This window comes from Ochotona curzoniae, unplaced genomic scaffold (assembly GCF_017591425.1).
Source record: "Ochotona curzoniae isolate NIBS_2020 unplaced genomic scaffold, NIBS_Ocur_1.0 contig_64, whole genome shotgun sequence".
Taxonomy (NCBI): domain Eukaryota; kingdom Metazoa; phylum Chordata; class Mammalia; order Lagomorpha; family Ochotonidae; genus Ochotona; species Ochotona curzoniae.
The window spans coordinates 47,285,195-47,301,430 of NW_024466502.1; the positions used below are offsets into that span (position 1 = coordinate 47,285,195).

At 44.7% G+C, this 16,236-nt stretch overlaps 1 protein-coding gene across 3 annotated transcripts in view; it reads right to left on the reverse strand.

Annotated features, from left to right (window-relative positions):
* INTS6 (integrator complex subunit 6) overlaps positions 1-16,236 on the reverse strand; it is a 142,943-nt gene that overhangs the window by 15,739 nt on the left and 110,968 nt on the right. For all 3 annotated transcript variants that reach the window (XR_005884945.1, XR_005884947.1, XR_005884946.1), the window contains one exon: positions 15,910-16,141. The gene's annotated coding sequence lies outside the window, so the exon portion shown is untranslated. The remainder of the gene's footprint in view (positions 1-15,909; positions 16,142-16,236) is intronic.

A 16,236-nucleotide genomic window follows, 5' to 3' on the forward strand; every position in this document is an offset into this window, starting at 1 on the left:
GGTACCTTAGCCTGACTCAGGTTGCCTCTTTAAACTACCGTCTCAGCTCCCTTGCCTACCTGTAAGTACAGCGGCCTAGTCCATGGAAGACTCCAGAAGTCATTCCTCCCCTATTGAACATTCCTTCTGCTTTCCCATTCCAATATGTCCCCAGATCCCCTTCTCCAGGGCAAACTGCAGCCCTGCTGCCTGGGGACCAGAGTGAGATGTCCTGGCCCACCATATCCCATCTTCCCCACTTCTATTTAAAAAATAAATAAATAAGAATAGTATCTAAATGGGCAAACTGGTAGAGTTAACACAATTTGGAGATTAACTAGGCCCGGAATGCCACCAGCTACTGGTGCAAGTGTAACACTTGCCTAGGTACAAAAAAAACTCTAGGTTTCAGTTATCTGCAGCTGGAGCCTGTTACGCCTGTTCTAAGAAGTCTTGGTCAAAGAACTTGGGGTGGGTCTGTTTTCTCAGTGCAAGAGGTTTATCAAACCACAGCTACAGAACATCATGGATTGGTCAAAATAAGATAATCCAGTTACTTGATTATTTAAAGACTATTCAATCAGCGGGGGAGGGGGGGAAGGAGCATAAAGCATGTTGTGGTGCAGAGTTAAGTCTCTGCTTAAAATACCCACATTCAGTATCTTCCATATCTAAGTGCCTGGGATCAAGTCTTGCCACTATTTCCCATCCAGTTTATTGCTAAGGTATACCCCAGGAAAGAATCGATGCTTAGGTCTCTATTCTCTAATATTCTAGAAAATGGGCAAAATTCTTTAACTACAAAAAAGAGAAAATATTATTGATCTGCCCACCCAAAAATTCATATCCATCATCACCAATTCACCATTTCAGTTAATGTTTTGTTAGGTCATACATTTTAGCCAGGGTGTCTCCCCACTCTTATCCTACTTTCCCCTGGCCTCTGCTAGTCAGAGAATAGGCCATAACTCTTTGAGAAGAAGTCCTCTCAAACCTGCCCAACCCCAGGCTTTCCTGTCTTACTTCTTCTTTTTAAAAATACTATACATAAGAGTAGAGATTTGGCATGGTAGTTAAGATGTTGCTGGGGCACCAGCATCTCATATTTGAGTTTCTGGCTCCACTTCTGATAAAGTTTCCTGCTAATGTGCATCCTAGAAGACAGCAGATGATGACTCAGGACTTGGATCCCTGTCACCTACATGAAAAGCCTAGTGTGAATTCCAGGTTCTTGATTGGCCCAGCCCAGGCTATTGCTGGGCATTTGGGTATTGAGCCAGCAGATATCTAGGTCTTCAAATAAAATTAATATATATTTTAACTGAATTTAATTGTGCCTTTGTATGGAGTACAGTGTGCTAACTTAAGACATGTATAATGTGTAATGATCAAATAAGGATAATGAATAGTTTCATTCCCTTTAGCATTTTTTAAAGCTTTTGATTAACAAATAATAATTAAGCATTCTTATGGGGTATAGTGTGCTTTCCCTCTCAATATCTGATTTTTTTTTTTTTTTTTGGCCTGCAGTATCATCAAGCACAAAAGCAAAGTGTTTTCTTCAGCCATTTTTGGCCAACCTCCATAATCTCTCCTTCCAAAGCACAACGCAAAACAAAGGGGAAAAAAAATCTGAACGATCCAGTTCCCATGTTCCTTACAGAAGGGAATGATGCTTTATTGATTCCTGCCCTCTACACTGAGCAGAATTTACCTCTCCCTCCTGGGTGCTAACACCCCACCTCCTCCCAGCCTCTGTAAGCACCTGTCATCGGTTCCTGGGAACAAGTGACTCTTCCTTTGCTGCTCTGGAGATTCCTTCGAATTACCATCTTGCATCTTACTCATTTTAGGAGGCTAAAAAATGCATTGCATTGAAGTTTGACTTGAACACATCAGATGAGGAATAGACTCACAAGGTCTAGTCCCATCACAAAGCAGAGTTCCATAGAAACGCTGGAATAGCTGTAGCATTTGCATTTAAGCCATTTGGCCATTTCTGTGAGAAATTTGAGCTCTAAGGGCTACACAGACAAATCAATGAATGGTGGCTTACAGCTTCAGCTGTTGGGAACCATAAAACTTTCATTCTTGCCTGTGCCTTTCAATTTTCAGAGTATGACTCCAACTACGTTTCTTGGGCACTGGAATTCATTTGTTTAGGTCACTGTTGATTTAAACAAAGGGAATGGGACTGCACCAGTTTTCCCAGCTGTGGTTCACAGCTGGGACTCCCCAGGGTGCTGAGATAACAGTACCGTACACTAATCCAATCTGTGCTTTTCCTGAGGGTTGTCATTACTGTAAAATGAAGTAAACATGGGAGACAGAAAGATCCAGGGTGGATACAGTGCTGTGGAGTTAAAATTGGTGTAAAAATCACATCTGGGTCATAATGAACAGTTATGATCCAAAGAGAGGGCAGTTATAGATTCAGGAGCTATGCTGTGGCTATAGCTAATGCATACCACGCACACATACATAAGCTACATATGCATGAAATAATCACTATTTCCTACTACATATACACCAGACACACATTATCCTGCTATTGCTTCTTCCTAATGTTCACTCCAGGAGGCAGCAGGCCCCTGAGTTCCTGCCTTCCATGTGGGAGATCTGGGCTGAGTTCTCAGCTCCAGCTTAAGCTGGGCCCTGCTCCAGCTGCCGTGGTCCTTTGGAGAGTGAATGAATGCATGGGAACTACATCTCTAGATTCTATCTCTACCTTTCAGAGAAGCAAATAGTTGAAAATGTACATATTATCCTATAGCCATTATACATACACTACTCGTATGTACCATATACATACATAAAGTGTTATAGCTACCACATTGTTACATATGAACTGTGTACCCACTGTATGTACACATATGTAACATATGTACCATAATCACTATTTGTACTACTACATACATACCATACATATTTTTATATTTATCACTGTGGACACTATAAAATCTATGTAAGTAGTAAACATACACTTTCTTCAAAGAATTCATGGAAGGGAGAATTAAGAGATATATTTTGAGGTAAACACTCTGAAATTCCTGCATAGTTTTTTTATAACACATTTCACAAACTTGCCAAAAATCTCTTTTACTTCATATAATGACACACATACATATATCCTGCAGTCTCTACTCACATATACACTATATGTCCAGGTGGAATAAACCCTATGTGAGCATGCCCACTATATACATAGGTATGTAAATAGCTCTTATCTTCACTCCCAGTAGTGACTCTGTGCTATGCTGTATGTCGGCCTGGTGTTCAGCTCCTTTGCTCACACCATGGTGGCTTCTTTCTGCACCTTGCTGTTGCCATGCTGCTCCCCGGGTCAGGCCCTTTCTTATGGCTCATGCAGCCACAATAGGAAACAAACTCCTTTGACAGCACCAGATGTCAGTGGTGCCTGAGGTTGCATGTCTCTAACAAACATTTTTGGGGGAGTATGCCAATGAATCTCACTGTTACGGGCCAAATGGTGTCCCTGCCAAATTTGATATGCTGTAGCCCTAACCCCTAGCACCCCAGAATGTGACTGTACTTGGAAACAGAGCCTTTCAAGAGGTAACAAAGTAGCAATGAGATCATCAGGGTGATCCAAGTTCAATCACAACCGATGTTCTTGAAACAAGAGGAGCTGAACACAAGGATACACAGAGGACTGACCATGCAAAGACACAGGGAAGAGCCAGCCATTTGCAAGTTGGTAGGAGAGGCCTCTGAAGTAACCACCCTTGCCCAGTCCTATCACACACTTGCAGCTTCCGCAAGTGCTGGATAATCCATTTCTGTTGTTCAAACCCCCCAGGTTGTAGCCCTTGGTTAGGGCAGCCTGAGCAAGCTGGCATGCTCATGAAAGGCCATATAGAATGAAATTCTCCCAAGACCTCTGCCTTGTATGGAACTCCCACTGCCCTGACCCACACCAAGCACCACCCAGAAGCAGGACACCGGCTGCTCCACCTTGGGCCAGCTAATCTGCCCAGGCAGATTATCCTTGCCAGTTAATCTTCGGTACCTGGCAGCCCACTCCTGCATGGTGACCAAATATTAAGAGGTAGGGGGTTAATTGGGGATCCCTTAATCCATGCTGACTGCATGTCTCTGTGTATAGGGCACAGAAGGTTAAAAAGTATTAAGAACTTTAACCATGAACTTGACTCATGTTTGCTGCTACTGGCAAAGCAGGTTCCCAGGGTTGCAGACTTGATGCCCAATCCTAACCTCCAACATAATACTTGCTTTCATCCCCACGTCCTGGAGCCAATTCATGGATCTGGAGGCTCTCAAAGAGAAAAGCTCATCATAAGACTGGTCAGCCGCCTGATATCAAAGCCTTTCCATGGGATCAATCAACAATTATTTATAAGTTACTCCTGGTGCTGTGAGAGTTCCAAAGGAATATTTTACTTGGATCCTACCTCCAAAACAGTGACTATATAGTCAGGGTTGATGTGGCTTATAATCTCCAAAAGAAACAGACTAAAAGAGCTGAGTAGCTAAGCAAAGATCAAACTCAATGACTAATGCTAATGTAATCTAACCCAATTCTTGAATTTCTAACCTTCAAGGGTGAGGGCAAGAGTTCTTTCCTTATAGTGTTATTGGGAAAATGAAACTAATATGTACATAGGCACCCAGCACCAGGTATTTGGTACAGTGGTAAAATGCCACTTAGAGCACCTGCCTCCTGGTTTGAGTTCAGGCTTCACTAATTCCAACCCTTATGGGAGTCCTGGGTTGAGTTCCAGGCTCCACCTTGGTCCAGCCCAAGGTGGGTGCAGACATTTAGGGACTGAGGCATCAGACAAGAGACCTGTCTATGTTTGTCTCTTTCTCTCTTTCCTCCATCTCTATCCTTCTCCTCTCTATCCCTCCCTCCCTCCTCTCTATCATATAAATAAAACAAAAAGAGAAACCAAAAAGTGCAGGTCCTACATGCCACACTGCAGGAGTCGGGGGATAGACATAATGCTTGATACGGTGAGACTGTTTGGGGGCTATTTTCTGAGCTCTTGCAATGTTCCAGAAACCTGGCTCTACGTGGCAAATACAAGAAAGACCAGGTCACTGGGTGATGCCAAGCAGTTGAAAGTAAGCAAGCAAACAAGTCAAAAGGAAAAAGAGACAAAGCTAAGATGAGGGAGGGTGCTCTTGCCTGAGGAAGCTAGGGGCTCTGCAACCCTGACTCATCAGGCTAGGGATCTATGGGCATATACCTTCAGGGAGCTTAGTGAAGTTCTTTTTGCACATGGCACTTGACTGTTTTGCCTGTAATGGCACCAACAGACCCATGTAAACTTATATGCATTTTCAGGTATTTATAATGTGGTGGGATTTTAAAATTATCTCTTCTACAGAAGAAAAAAAGATGTGTATGTATAATGATTCAAATATAAACATACTGTTACATATCTATAGGCTGTTTTTCCCTAAAGTCTCCTTTTTTTAGATTTTTGTTTTATTTTTATTGGGAAGGCAGGTCAGGTTTATGGAGTGATAGAGAGCAGGACCTTCCATATACTGGTTTACTCCCCAGATGGCCACAATGGCTGGAGCTAAGTTCATCTGAAGCCAGGAGCCAGGAGCTTCTTCTGGGTCTCCCACATGGGTGTAGAGTTCCTAGGCTCTGGGCCATCCCCTACTGCTTTCCCAGGCCACAAGCAGGGAGCTGAATGGGAAATAGAGATAGCAAGGACACAAATTGGCACCCATATGGGATCCTGGTGTATGTGAGATAAGGATTTAGCCATTGAACCATCACACCAGGCCCTCCTTGAAGTCTTAATGCCTGTCTTGTGCTTTTCTATTCACCAAGGAAGGTTTGGTGGCACAGGCTGTTGTATCCCAGGCAGTGACCTGGGGAGGAAGCTAAGGGTGGGCGTTTGAGCAGACAGCTGTCTGCACTAAGTACAGGGAAGGAAGCATCAGGCTTCACCTGCCTGTGTCATTCTGCATGGTCTAATCCTGGCATGTGGAAAGCCTAAAGTTAGGAGGATAGTGTAATTCTCTGTGTGATCTGACTCAATTCAGGCAGGGCCCCAAGTACATACAAGCGGTCAGTGTCTGGCTCTTCGATAGGAGGTGATGTATTAGTCAGGATTCTCCAGAAGAACCAACAGGAGGGAGAACGAAGGAATGAAGACACGATAGCCTAATGGCTAAATCCTCATCTTGAATCTGCCAGGATCCCAATTCATGTCCCGGATATTCCACTTCTCATCCTGCTCCTTCCTTGTGCCCTGGGAAAATCTTGGGACCCTGCACCGACATGGGAGACTCTGAAGAAGCTCCTGGCTTTAGATTGGCTCAGCTTTGGCCATTGCAGACACTAGGGAAGTGAACTAGAAAAGGATCTTGGGCTCTCCTCTCTATATACCTAGATTTCCAATTAAAAAAAAAATCTTTAAAAAGAAAATAAATTTATTGTAACATACAAGTTCAAGTAAGTATGGTAGTTGAGATGTTTCAGGCTCTGCTGACTACAGGCTGGAGATGCAGAAGTCAGCAGTAAAGTTCAAAAGCCCAAGATCCAGTAAGTCTGACGGTCTGGGAGCCAAGAAGCAGAAGGCCCAGCTCAAGCACAAGGGTCAAGTGCAACCTCCATCATCTTTTTTTCTATTCACTTCCCACCCACACAGAGCACAGCATCTGCCCTTACTCATCAGTCCACCAGCTGAAATGCTGATCTAATCAGGAAACACCTTCATAAACATAGCCAGAAATAACGATGAGTCAGATACCTTGGCATCCCATGACCCAGTCAGGTTGGCACATGAAACTAACCATCACAGCTAAGTACATGCTTGTCACCTAGATCAAGCAGAGCTAGGAACCAGGGAGGGTCACCAGTCTCATACGGGGGCTTGCACCTGACACAGAAGCATCAGGAATCCTAGGTTCAAGCAACATAACAAGAGAGGTATTCAAGATATCAGGAGGGGTTATTCTACAAACTAGGCTGCATTTCAGATGAGGAATCAGAAGCTTGGAAACCATAAGAAATAGCCCAAGATCTCACAGCCAGTAGCACAGACCAAGTTCAGCCATGCCCTGACCTCAGAAGTCCAGGCCTTCAAACTCGGCACATAGCCCATGGCACACAGTTGTGAAGTCTCTGGGTATTCAAGCTAGCAAGGCCTCAGGCCAGCTATACTTACAGGTGGAAGCACTGTGCCTGCCATTGTCCTGTTAGGGAGAAGGCTATGTAACCAGATGTTATCCAAGGCAAGAAGATCACAGTGAAAAACCTGAACTTCTGCATCAAACTCCTTCAGCATTCAGGGACCTGATTGTGTGCTAGTCAAAATAGGTTTGCTCTATTTTTAAACACTGTTGAAATGAAAACTAAATTAATATGGACTCACATTTGAAGGGGGGAAAAAAAGGCACCAAAATCTGTAATAAACTGACAAGCTAATTAATGTATCTGAACAGAGGAAGGAAACCATAGAAACAGACTAGAAATCATGTGGATTTCATTCATTTGCGGGAGAAAGCAATTGAGTCATGTGCAAATTAATTGAATTTTATAATGCACCCCAAATTCATGTTGTTCTAGCCTTCTGCCTAGTCTCAGAAGAGGTTACCAGTGCCTGCTGACCAGTAAGAATTTCTAAAATGCATCCTAATATGTGCCTTAGAAATAAAGAATGAAAGACAAACACACCATTGGATCATTGTTGTTGCACCTCTTTGTGCCTGATCTTATAGAATGTTTCCAGTTCAATTACTGGCTGACCTGGGAAATGCAATTCAATTACTGGCTGAGAAGTAGGCATTGCAGAGGGGCTGAGTCCACCCAGGCTGCTGCTTCTTCCCTAAGCCTCCATCCTCCGCACCAACCTGAGCAGGCTTATAGTAAACCCTGGGAATTGTCCAACTCCATGGAATGCTCAGCCCCAGTCGGAGCACTTTCAAGACAGAGCCTTCTGGCTCCTCTTCCATCACACCTGCCAGCAGCTACCAGCGTAGCCCATGCTGAAATTACCCCGTGCCCAAGACAGGTGAGCAGATGATCATGAAAGAATGGTGAACTTTAACAAAGTTTTGCACTTATTTGAGAAGCAGAGAGATCTTTTATCTACTGGCCCACCCCCTAATGCCTGCAACAACTGGGGCTGGGTTTGGGCCGGGCCAAAGCGAGAAGCCTGTAATTCCACCTGAGTGCCCTATGTGGGCAGGAGGGAGCCATTACTTACTGCCTCCTGGGGAACACATTAACAGAAAGATAGAGCAAAAATGGAGGAGCCAAGATTCCAACCAGGCACTTTCAATATGGGATGTAGGGATCCCAGACTGTAACTTAACTGCTGTACCAGTCCACCCCCAAGTCCTGAATTATTATAAGACCAGGAATTTGGACGTGATGTGATTAAATCATCATCTTAGACAAGATTTTCCTGGAAGGGTTAGAAACTAGTTTTGAAACATGTATTATTTTTGCTGCTATGTATTAGTTAACATTATCTTACAAATAAGAAAAGTCTGCTTAACAACTAAGGAATTTGGGAGGAAGATGATCTCAAAAAATTATAGAGTTGGATAATAGGATTCAAGATAGGGACTCAGGCCAACTGGAGGCCCACAGGGTGATTCAGGCTCTGTGCTCTGCACTAAATGGGGCTCAGCACCCACACCCAACCCCAAGCTTCTCAGTTCAGATTTTGAGAAATAGGAGCCACAAGAAAGAAATAGGAAAAAAAGGATTGGAAGCCAATAGCCCAAAGTAGGCCAGGTGTCCTCCTTTAGCCATTTAGCTGGGCCAGGGTTCCTATGTCACATGGTGTGTACTTTCTTACCAGGGTCCTATTTCTATGGGTCACAGCAGGCAGTGTTAGTCCCACTATTGTCTATTGACCAGCCAGGGGGCCATCCAAGCTAAGCATGTTGTACGCACATACAAAGATGTTTCAAAACTTCTGTGAAAAATGGAATTAAAAGGTAGGTTTACTGTGGGTACAAACATTTTTCACGATGCATGTATAGGAGAGGTCTTCAAAACGGCCATGAAAAGGGCATATTACAAAACACTTCACACGGATTTCATACTATTTGGTACTCAAACTCATCAATATTTTCTGAGAACATTTGGAAGTACCTTTGTTCGGCCATAGTCCCGCCGCAGGTCCACATGGCCTGGTGTATACCCTCAGCTGCATCCTGCAATCCTCTCCCAGCAATTCCCAAATCCAGCCCTCCAAATCAAAACCCAGCCAACCTCCTGGGGCTTCCAGGCCTACGTAGCACTCAGTACAGCCCTGTATGGGTCTCCCGAGCAGTCACCTGCAGGCTGTCTTGACCCTTCAAATCCAGCCTCCATTTGTTCCCTGTGGGCATTCTCTTGTGTGGCCGGGCTCTTCTGCTTGCTTGCTCAGACATTTCTAGACTAGGTGTTCTCTTCTGTAAGGACACAGCACCTCTAGCTAGACCCCTCCCTGCCTTATCGAATATCACTTTCCCACATTTCCTGCATAGCACTTGGCGCTAGGCACTTTGGGCATCTCTGCTCCTGCCAGCCCTCGCCACAGTGAGAAATACCCTCTCCCCTTCACTTCCCCTGGTCTCTGTCTCCAAAGTCCTTATGACATCTTGAGTGCTTCTTTTAACCTCCATCTGCTTTGGTGCCTTGGCCCAAAACATACACTCCAAAGACAATCATTTTAGATGAGTGAATTGCTGGGGTTTTTTTTCTATAGATGAACTAACTTCAGATCTACTTTTGAGTATTTGAAATTAGAAACACGACCCTGGTCAAATGCATTCCCAGCTTGGCCTATCCTAAAGGAGCATGGTAGGTGTGTAGTATGCCTGTCCATGTCCCATTTCCACTCAGTTCCTTCCATAGTGCCTTGCAAAGCTGGTGCACTTAGATATTAACTCAGTTGCCGGGATTCTACAAATTAGTGGTGTGGCTTTGGTCCTTGAGGTCTTGACTAATGTTAATTTAAAACCCCCTACACTTTAGTGTTGAGATTCATCTGCTTGAGGCTTTCATTGTGGCACAGTGGGTAAGCACTTGTTTGAGTTCCTGCTGCTCCTCTTTCAATCCCGCTCCCTACTAATGCACATAGGAGAGCACAGGAAGATGGTCCAAGTGCTTGGGCCCCTGGTCCCACATGGGAAACCTGGATGGAGTTCCAGGCTCCTAGTCCAGCCCTAGCCATTGTGCCCATTTGAGGAAGAACCAGTGGATCAAGGATCTATTTTTTCAAACAAGTAAACATTTAGGAAAAAAAATAAAACAAAAAATAACTATCATTGTTCAGTTGGGTATTTTTCCTCAAGTCACAGTGAAGAGGGCCTGAAAAGTATTGTCTCCTCAAGTGCCTGGTCACAAAACACCCAGGGAATTTTGAAATACCAGCTCATTATGTGATGATTGTGACAGTAGTCCCATGAAACTACACTGCTTTGGGTTGGGCATTATGGTACAGCAGGTTAAGCCACAGTTTACTACACCAGCCTGCCCTATCAGAGTGCTGGTTCCAGGACTGTGTGCGCTGCCTCCATTCCAGCTCCCTGCTAATGCATCTGGGAAGGCAGCAGAGGATGGCCCAAGTATTGGGGGCCCTGATAACCATGTAGGAGTCCCTGAGGGAGGTCTTGGCTCCTGACTTTGGCCTGGTTCAGGAACCAAGTTCCAAGATATTGCTACCATTTAGGCTTCCAGTAAATGGAAGATCTTGGTCTGTCACTCCACCTTCAAATAAATCTTTAAAAAGTAGTAGCACCTAATGATGTCTTAGCCAACTTAGTTGGTGTAAACACGCTATAATAACTTAATGCTGCCCCCATTTCAATCCTGTGTAATTGTATTCCCATCTTTATCACACAATGAACAAGGCTCCCAACTTGAGAGTCAGGTAATGGGAGCTTGAGTCCCTCTAGTGACATGATCTTGATCACCACTGCCAGACCAGGGGGGCGATCCCTGTCAATGGTCTCGTTCTCCTTCTATCAGTAATTATACTGCTGTTTATGCTATGATTTGTATATTGACTGTCTCAAAACTGGCTTGGAAATGCCTGGAAGGATAGGAACTGTATCTTTCCTTGGCATGGTACATGGAGGGTGTTCACTAAATAGTCACCTAAAAAAAAAAAAAGAGGGAAAGGCAAGTACAAGAGAGGAGGTGGCACAGAGGCAAGACAGAAAGAACAGAGAGAAGAAGCAGGCGAGAAACTGTTCCTGCCCCCAATTTCCTCTTCTGAAAAGTGGGCCAATAATTCCTATTTCCCAGGATAGTTGGGTTGAGAAAATGTATCAATGTTTCACTCCCTCTTCTGTCTTCCCATAATTTTTGCATGTGTTTCTACTACAGAACTCCGCCTGAGAGCAAACCTCATCTGTCTCTCCTTCAACAGTGAGCTTCTCTGGGGCAGGGAACATTTCTTCTCTCCCGTGCTTTCTGGCACCTGGAATACTCCTGCCCATGTGCTTCCTGAGGCCTGTTACACACTGGCAGAAGCAGCCAGCCCAGGTGACACCCAGTCCAAACTTAGTCCCAGCTGCCTCCATTGTTAAGGCTGAGGAAATGTGATGCCCCAACTTGCAGTGGGAGCACATGGGGAGGAAAGCTATGACAATCCAGTGGGAATCAGAACAATGTTGCGGTTGTTGGGAGTAAAAAACCCACCAGGGCTTGTGGACCCACCTGCTATTTTTGCATACATTTGTATTGCCAGATTCAGGCAGTCCTTCTCAAGAACATCCTGTAGTCAAAGCAGGTGGTTAATAGTATGAAGCCACTTAAGGCACCCGTGACCCACATCAGCATTCCTGGCTTCCATTTCCTCCTGATGCACACCCTAGAAGGCAGCAGTGATGACTCAAGTAAGTGGATTATTGCATTCCTGGCTCCTGATTCTTCAGCCCCAGCTGAGTTCTGGCCATCCCAACATTTGAACAGTGAACCAAACAGGAACTCTCTCTCTCTCAATGTCTAACAACTTTACTCTCTGGGGAGCTGAGCTGGCCTCACAGGCATTCAGTTATAAAGTTCTGGCTGTTCCCTACAGAGTTCTTTGCTCAATATGGAATCCCATGGCTTCTTCGTGAGTGGAGGACTTCCTAGTATCTGCATTGGGTTGTTCTCCTCTGGTGGACTTACTTGGTGATAAGTTTTGTTCTTGTTAAAAGGAGTTTGAATGACTGCACCAACATGTGGGAGACCCAAAAGAACTCCTGGCTCTGGATGGGCTCAGCTTTGGCCATTGTGGCCATTTGGGGAGTAAACCAGTATATGGAAGGTCCTGCTCTCTATCACTCCATAAACCTGACCTGCCTTCCCAATAAAAATAAATCTAAAAAAAAAAAAAGACTTTAGGGAAAAACAGCCCATAGATGAGTAATAATGTCTATATTTGAATCATTATACATACACAACTTTTTTTCTGTAGAAGAGATAATTTTAAAATCCCATCACATTATAAATATCCAAAAATGCATATAAGTTTACATGGGTCTCTTGGTGCCATTACAGGCAAAACAATAAAATGCCATGTGCAAAAGGAACTTCAGGGCCAGGTGCGATAGCATAGCAGCTGGGGTGCTTGCCTTGAATGCACCAGGATCTCTTATGGGTGCCGGTTCTAATCCCGGCTGCCCTGGTTCCCATCCAGCTCCCTGCTTGTGGCCTGAGAATACAGTGGAGGACAACCCAAAGCCTTGGGACCCTGCACCTGTGTGGGAGGCCCAGAGGAAACTCCTGGCTCCTGGCATTGGATTGGCTCAGCTCTGGCCACTTGGGGAGAGAACCTTTGAATGGAGGATCTTCCTCTCTGTCTCTATTCCTCTCTGTATATCTGCCTTTCCAACAAAAATAAAAAAATTTTTTAAAGGAACTTCACTAAGCTCCCCGAAGGTATATGCCCACAAGATCCCTAGCCTGATGAGTCAGGGTTGCAGAGCCCCTAGCTTCCTCAGGCAAGAGCACCCTCCCTTAGCTTAGCTTTGTCTCTTTTTCCTTTTGACTTGTTTGCTTGCTTACTTTCAACTGCTTGGCATCACCCAGTGACCTGGTCTTTCTTGTATTTGCCACGTAGAGCCAGGTTTCTGGAACATTGCAAGTGCTCAGAAAATAGCCCCCAAACAGTCTCACCGTATCAAGCATTATGTCTATCCCCCGACTCCTGCAGTGTGGCATGTAGGACCTGCACTTTTTGGTTTCTCTTTTTGTTTTATTTATATGATAGAGAGGAGGGAGGGAGGGATAGAGAGGAGAAGGATAGAGATGGAGGCAAGAGAAAGAGACAGATATAGATAGATCTCCTCTCTGCTGCTTCACCCCAAATGTCTGCAACTCACACAGCCTCCAAAACACACACACACACACACACACACACACACACACCCCTATCTACCTACCTGATTCTAGTGATCCCCTCTCAGCTCACCTGGCCCAGCATCTCTTCCACAGAACAAAGAAAATAACAATATTCAATAAGCACATACCAATGGACAAGGAGAATCATGGGTATTTTGTTTACTGTTTGATACTTTTCTATTTTATTAAAATGTTTCTAATGACCATGCGGAACATCTACCTGGCAGAATGATCATGGACATTGAAGACAATGCTGGTGTTGAAAAATCAAAGCAACAATGAAACTTTGGGATTTTCAGTTCTTGCATATTCTTTGTTTTACCTAGATACAGCCTGGGGTTGATTTCTCATTCCTGTTTTACAGCTGAAGAAATTGAAGCTCAAAGATGTTAACAAAACAGAGCCTCCCCACTCAGCAAATAGCAGCATGCAGAGCTCAGGTTAAACTCCTAAACTCACCTGTGGGAACAACCTTGCAAGCCTGGTTCCCTGACCTGGCTCCTGCCCCTTTTTGGCACCTTAGCACACCTGGGGTTCTACTAGAAAGAAGCCCAGTAGAGGGGTAGAAGAGGAGTCACGAGAGGAGCCAGGAGACCACACCTCACCTTGACCCAATCCGAATAACCAAGGGCACAACCTCTAATGGGTTGATTTGCTCAACAGTTCAAGTATCTATCTCATGGGAAGTGGGGTGACAATGAATGAGTTCATTCTCCCATTTATTCATTCATTCACTCAGTAAATATATGCTAAGCACCTTTCCTATGCCAGATTCAACTCTCATAATTGGAAATACAGCTACAAACAAGAGTCACGCCTCCTCCTCATTGAGCGAGCCCATAAGATCCAAACCTGAAACACTGGTCACTAAAACCATTAGTTCTCCCTCGTTCTTCTGAGCAGTTTTTCTGTAGCAACTTTTTTTTTCAGTAAATGGCTCCCAAACAAGAGCAGCACGAGTCTGCTTCTAGAATGTCAAGCCCGGTGTACCAGAAAATGCAAACTAATCTAAACACACATCAATGAAACACAGGAGGTGCCAACAGTAATCCATTATCCAACCTGCAATCCACAAAAATGGATTTTTGTAAAGGATGCTTTATCCTTCATTTTACCAGGCATGCATAAACACCTGTGTGCCGGGTAGAAGCCTGGTAAACAAGCCTTTTTACTGAAAATATTCCTTTGCTTGTCAACATGTTTTTCCTCCAAAAGCAGTTAACATTGTAAATATGTTTACCCCATGACTGACAAACCCGTGGCTACTTCCTTCAAAGCAGATAAATATCTGTTGTACCCCGAAGTCATAAACATGTTTTGTGCTGTGCAGAAAAAGTGTGGAACATTTGAGTAAATTATGGTTCAAAGGTACTTCAAAGACTTCATGGGAAATGGAATTAAAAGATAAGTTTATTTTGGTGCAAAAGACTGAAACCTAGGTATATTAGGAAAGTCTTCAAATGTTCATGAAAGTGTATATTATGGAAAAATTGAATATATTTTAATAAACTCTTGCACCCAAATAATCTTTTAATTGTTTTCCATAGCTCTTTGAAGTACCTTCATAAAATTTGGAAACAACTCATACAGCCAATGATGCAATGCCTATGTTATCTTAGGGTACAACCAGGATGCTGGATGCAGCTGGAAGCAGTGCCAAGGATCCTTAGCACAGGATCCCTGCTGCCAGACTGCAGGAGCCTTGAGTCCTACACCTCCTCAGAGAGATTTCAGCTGGTGGTAACCCACCATGTGCTGACCACAAGGCCCTGGGGAAAGATGGAGACCAAGACCTCTGCTGAGAGAGACCAGATGCACCTGTTGAGAGCAGTGACAGCCAAAGCCCTGAGAGATTGGCCAGACCCCAACAGGTGGTGCAAGCATGCCTTTCATCCCCACGCTCATGGTGGCTCCCACGTTCCCCTTAGCTTGAGAGAAACACATGCACAAGCCCTGTTATCAGACATGGTGTCTGTGTTTAAGAAGTCTCTGACGTTCTAAACCCAGCCTTGTTTGCATGTGTGACGTGTAATTGCTTAGAATACAAAAACTAATCGCATCACATGTGTCTGGCCAAGCCCCACTGAGAGGTTCCAGGGATCCCACTGTGCTGCAAAATTCTTTTTTTTTCCCTTGAATAATCAGATTTGGGCTCTGTGGGAGTGAGCTGCAACAAGGAACAACGCAGTGAACCTTCCAGGTGAGGCAGTTTGCCAAGGTGAGAACCTCCCTCCCTTACAACCCATCAATTCCTGTCTGTGCCCATAGACCTTTATCATCCCAAAGGACAACCCAGCAGGGTCTGTGGCCCAGCACAGATGCCAACTCCTTCCAACGGCTTTGCTGGGGGAGGGGAGCTCAAGCTTTGCTTTTTGGGCATTGTTGTTCATCTGGACGTTGTGTCTCTGCTTGGGCACCCTCAAGCATTCCAGGTCAGTGCCAGCCTTTGCCCTGCAGCCCCCGCTACACCCTACCTGCTCCCACTGCTGCCAGCCGATCATCACTCTCATCACCACAAGCACTGGTGCATTGGAAACAGAAATTAATAAAATGCAAAACTTCAATCCCATCCCTCTCCCATTTCCTCTTACCTCCTAGTCTCCTTCAGGGCTGCATCCACTGAAGCACTTTCTGGAATTCTGCCACCTTGCTCGTTCCGGGGGAGGCAGGGAAGTAAGGGTGCCACAGTCCCAGCAGCAGCTGAAAAGTGGAGGCATGGCCTCCTGGCACGTCAGTGCCAAATGCCCACTGGCAAAGCAAAACATCCACGCAACAGCTGAAACTCAATGTCCACTCACAGTCTCTCTTATTTTCCTCTTCTTTCTGTGGGGGAGAGGGGATAAGTGGGGTCATTTTGCCTTAATGCACAACTTGAAGATAGAATTTAGCAGAACTGGTCAAGTTGATAGATTCAACAC